Genomic DNA, 5,609 nt, shown 5'->3' on the forward strand with positions numbered 1-5,609 from the left:
AGAGGAGAGGAGAGGAGAGGAGAGGAGAGGAGAGGAGAGGAGAGGAGAGGAGAGGAGAGGGCAGAGACACTATGGCTAGCCCTGGGCTGGTACTGTTTCTTCTGCTTTGGAGAACATATCCGTCTCTTCCTTTTTGAGAAATCTCATCACCCGTGCTGAAGCTGATGGTAGAGAACTGTCCATCACAGCCTCAGGCTCAAATGACCGGTGTTTCAGACCAACAGAGCATTTGAGAAATGTACGACTACATTCACAACAGGAGGAAAGTGCCAACAGAAACAGATCCTGAATGGGATGACAGAAAATGTGGAAGGGACCACACACAACTCAGCTCCACTGCACGGCAGCCCCCTCGAAAGACAGTTGTTTTGCTTCCTCCACCTATCAGCAGGCCAGGAGCGCTTCGCACGAGGACTAGACTGCTCCTGACACTTAATTAAAATTTGCACTTAGCTCAGCAACTCAGACTCTCTGCAGCTAAGGAGTAGGTCTCTGCCAAGTAATTCTGTCTCCAAGGAACATTTCCTTTAAGAAAAACTTGGGGGTGTCGGTGGCAGTAGTCCCGTATGCCTAAGTTCTAAAATCACGCACCAGTGTGTATATATCATTTGTGCATACATTGCACATGTGGCCCTCAAATTGTTTTAATTTTTAATTTTAGACCAGTTTTTTTCTAAATTGTGCAAATATTATTTAAGATAACAAAACTGTGAAGCGAGTCTCAGATAGCCTCTCCATTGCAGACGCCTGGAGAGTCAATATAGATTTAATAAAATTAGTCTCTAGCCTGCTGGTTTCTGGAAATAGAATCTTTAAGAAGAGATTGTTAAACCACCGAAGCTGACATCAACTGAATTTTTTCTTAAATATTCAAATTATATTATTTGAAAAGCCTTGATACTAACCAGAGCAAGCAAGGCAAAGTGCTCCTTAAAATATAAAATAGAGTCCTGAATCTAGCTGGATTGCCTAAATCTGTATCAAAGTGTTAAAGACAAAAAAAAAAAAAAGAAGCTACATATTTGAACACATCTGTAGCATCCCATTTAACTGATTAATTTGTGATCTCTGCAAATAATTGACAAAAGTCTAAAAATGATTGGTAGTTAGAAATTTGCAACATTTTAAAACCTCTATGAGAATTTTTCAACTTTCGTTAATGTTTTGTACCCAGCACCTTTAATAAAATCAAGGTGACACACACCAAGAAAACATTTACTCCAGAATTACAGGCAAATCTGATACTTTTGTTGAAAGATGCCCTGGGGGCACGGGCGCAAGCATTCCCCAGGAGGATGTGTAGAACCTCCATGACAACCTGTGGGTCCTGGGCCAGCTGGAGCTGGCGGACTTTGATATTCAACCAGCCCAAAAGAGAGGAGCTGTAGAGTAAACCGATCACAGATCCTGGGAAGGAGAGTGTTATCCACGAGTGAATTTACTTTATTAGTTAGATTTGCTTTCCGACTTTAAGTAAAGCGTGGCACTGTAAATTAGTGCCTGTGCAATGGAATTATTTAGCACCGAAGTTCGCAACTCACATTTCATCCATCACAGAGCCAGACCCCGAATGCCAACAGGCAATTTCACAGTTAACTTAAGCACTGATTTTCAATAACGTCACCTTTTTCGGGTTTCCAAAAAGTGTATTTTATAAAAACAACAGGAAGTAGATTTGCAACCCCCTGGATGGGAACAAAGGAATTGTGAAACTTACATCGTTTCTTGGACTTGAGAGATTCCTGCTTAGCAACGATCATGTTATCTCAGAACAGCATGGTTCTGCTCCATGAATGTCATCTGTTCTACTGTGTTTTTACTGGCTAAAATTAGATTTTTAAAAGTTCAGTTCATTATTGTAAATAAGCGGTGCTTATTTCAGAATGCATTCTTTTTTTTCTTGCCATTTTGCTTTCTGGAAAAGTTTTACGAGTAATGAGGACTTAAAAATATTTCTGTTTAAGAATATGAAAATACAAAATATTTGGGCATTTTTAAAAGCATGGTTGCTTGAGAAAGGGGAATTAAAGTTTGATGTTTCAAAAGTTAAAATGATTGCTCAGAAAAAAATACAATCCTAGAAAAAGTTCAAAGTGTCTGTATTGCTGTATCAAGTTAGTCTGAAAAATGATGGAGACATTTGTTTCTTCAGAGCAAGACTTTTTTTTTTGTATTATGGCAAAATTTAGTAAAATTGTATAATAAAGGCTGAAGTTAAAAAATAAATGAATTGTATGCAAACAAGAACATTCATTATTTAAAAGAAGATGTGAAAGTAGAAGCTGGGCTAGTAGGGAGTGGGAATATATATATATATATATATATATATATATATATATATACATACATACATACATACATATATATATATATGTGTGTGTGTGTGTGTGTGTGTATGATGTCATAATGAAACCTATTAAGAATAATTAATATATGCTACTTAAACATTTAAAAACACAAATAAATAAATAAATAATATTTGGTGATGATCTTTGTTTTTAGACTTTAAATGACCAATCAAAATACAATAGTTTGTTCCTCTTTTGTGGTCTGTATGGAAGCATATGAAGTCTTATAGAGAAATGTATACCACTGTATGTCTGTAGAATTACTTTCTCTTTTTCTGTTCATACCATTTGGTAGCATTTTCTGTCTTTCTAATGGGAAACCGACTCTCCATTATTCAGATACTACACATATGATTTCAGGTTATAATGCAAGGCAACAGTATATTAAAACAATTTCATCCTAGAGGACAGCTTTACTAAAAACTCTATGTATTATCATTGTCAAACAAAGTCTATGAGAATCTGGAAAAAATTCCTGCTTCTATAAAGATCTATAGGGAGGAAATACTTAGTTCTCTATAAAAATCATGTTATCTGTGTTGCTTTTTACACTTATGATCAACACTTTAGTTGCATGTAAATTATTCTTTAATTATCCTATAATTTACATATCATCTTAAAATTCATTTGTGTGTATGTGTATATCATCATAAACCCCTGTTGTTCACTGTATATAATGGAAACATTTGTTATATTTATTTTAAAATTCTACAAATCTGTTGAGTTTTAGTTCACCAGAGAGGAGAAATGACTCAGAGTATTAGAATAACTCATAATACATATCTTACAAGCCATCAGAATCTTAACAGTTTGTTTAAAAACGAGTTTATTCGCCACGCTGTTAGATTTGTAAGGCAGTTGCAAGAATCTCTCTAGGGGCAGAGCCTTATAAAGACCCAGGGAGCGTGGATCCAAGTGTGTGCTTTGTTGTTTCAACAGCTGGTTCTCAATTTAGAAAAGACATCGAATGCATGGGAAGGTGATTCAGTTGGTAAAGGGCTTGCTGTGTAAGCATCAAGCCCTGCACTCAGTCCCCAGAACCTAAGTCAAAAGTCTGGGCATGGTAGCATGCCCTGATCATACGAAGGCTGAGGAGGTGGAGATACTGGAGCTTGCCTAGCAGCCAGCCTACCCACTCATCCTGTTCAGGCCAAGTGTAAGATCTGTCTAAAAAAATAAAATAAAATACAAAACAAGGTGGGCAGTGCCTGAGGAATTGCATTCAGGGTTTACCACCTGTATCCACACACACAGGCACGCATACTAACATTACTTATACATATGCATCCCACACATGAACACACACGCACATGGACATGCACACACATACACACATGCACACGCACATGCACACACCTACACAGAGGCAACCCCCAAATGAACAAAAAAGAAACAAGAAGACATTAGATTTCTCCATAAAACCACAGGTTTTCCTTTATTTAGTTGTTGTATGTGTGTATGTGTGTGTGTGTGTGTGTGTGTATGTATGTATGTATGAATTACATGTATTATTTTGTGAGTATATATGTATAGTATATGATATGTGTGCATATGTGTGTGGGTGTGCATCTGGAGGTCAGAAGCTGAATGTCTCCCACTGTTACTCTCCACTTTATTTATTTATTTATTTATTTATTTATTTATTTTTGAGGCAGGCTCTCTCTGTGATCTCTGAGCACACTGACTACCTAAATTTTCTGGTCAGTGAATTCTGTGGACCCACTAACCTTTTTGCATATGGGTTCCAGGGACCAAAGCCCTCCCTACCAGGGATGAATTTTCTCCCGCAAGACTATAGCTATTAAATGTTCTATAAACTCCCCAAACTGCACCACCAATTGGGGACCAAAAACTCAAGTACACAAACCTGTGCTCAAGTACCTGAAATGATATTTCTCATTTCAACCACCATGGTTGCTATTTAGCATTGGAGTTACAATACTATCTTTTGCAAGAAGGCTCCACATATCACCTGGGGGAATCCATGTTTTCTAGACTGACCTGTCAAAGCTTTGTCCACTTCTTCTTTCAGTCATTTTCTCCTTACACTGGTTTCCACACTTTTCTTTAACAATGAAACCCCAGAAAGAAATCTGGGGAGGAAACTTGGTGTCATGCCACCTGCCTTGGGAAGCCAGCCTCTTTCAACATCACCCAGCATGGAAACATTGGTCCTTGCTGGCATGCAGGCTAAAATTCAAAGCACTTACTACCTTTAGCCAGTGTGGCTGTTAACAACTGTCAACCGCAGGTCTTTAAGAGTCCCTGTTAGTGATCCCTCTGTTGCCATAGCTTCATCGTCTCCTGTAGATCAAGATCCTAGAAACCAAGCTAAAGCTTTTCCCGTCATGAGTACATAGTTGGCACAGCAGAATAGGATATCTGTTCCAGGGTTACTGCTCTTAAACACAGCCTTAGATCAAAGGAATGATTCTAGCTTTAGGAATTAAGGTAACAGGATGATGGGTCCCATGTCTTGAAGTCACTCATCAGAGCCGCTCAGTTACTCTGCAGTAGCCTACACTAAGAACTGATCCTAGATCCACAGAAGGCCCTGGTTGTTAACACACACACACACACACACACACACACACACACACACACACACACACGTATACACATGCACGCATATGCACACACATGCACACACATACACACGCATGCCCATGGATGCACACGCACATACATGTGCGTGCACATGCGCACACACACACACAGTTTAACAAGCTGGAATCAGGAAGACTTAGCAGCTTGCTTGTGGAGGCGTGCTGTGTATCCTGGGAAACTTGAATCCTGGCTAGGAGAGAGAAGTGGATGGATGCTCATGGCTCCTCTGAAATTTCCACCCTTGGGAAAATGGACCTCTTTCAAAGGTCAGCAGATAAAATCATGTGAAATCATTCAGTTCATATTCACATAGACGGCGGCATTGTTATTTTAAAAGGGAAATGAATATTGCAGAGGGGAAGGTGGGAAGAGAGGTCAAATAATGAAGGGGTGGTGGGGGCTTCTGAAGTACAGCTGCATTGAAATTCTTACTCAGTGCTGTTTATTATTCTTTATACAATAAATGTTTTATAAAAGCTTCTTATTTTCAACATTCTGTGCTTTCCGAAAATATGGCAATGTTTAAGCTGGAGTATGAAGTATTAAAAAGATGTTTTCGTTTCATGATGTATATTCTACTTGTTATAATCTATAATTTGTGAAAATATAGTAATGTTAAGATGAAATGTGAAGTATTAAGATGTCCATTTGTTT

The sequence above is a fragment of the Mastomys coucha genome, unplaced genomic scaffold (genome assembly GCF_008632895.1).
Source record: "Mastomys coucha isolate ucsf_1 unplaced genomic scaffold, UCSF_Mcou_1 pScaffold23, whole genome shotgun sequence".
Classification (NCBI taxonomy): Eukaryota; Metazoa; Chordata; class Mammalia; order Rodentia; family Muridae; genus Mastomys; species Mastomys coucha.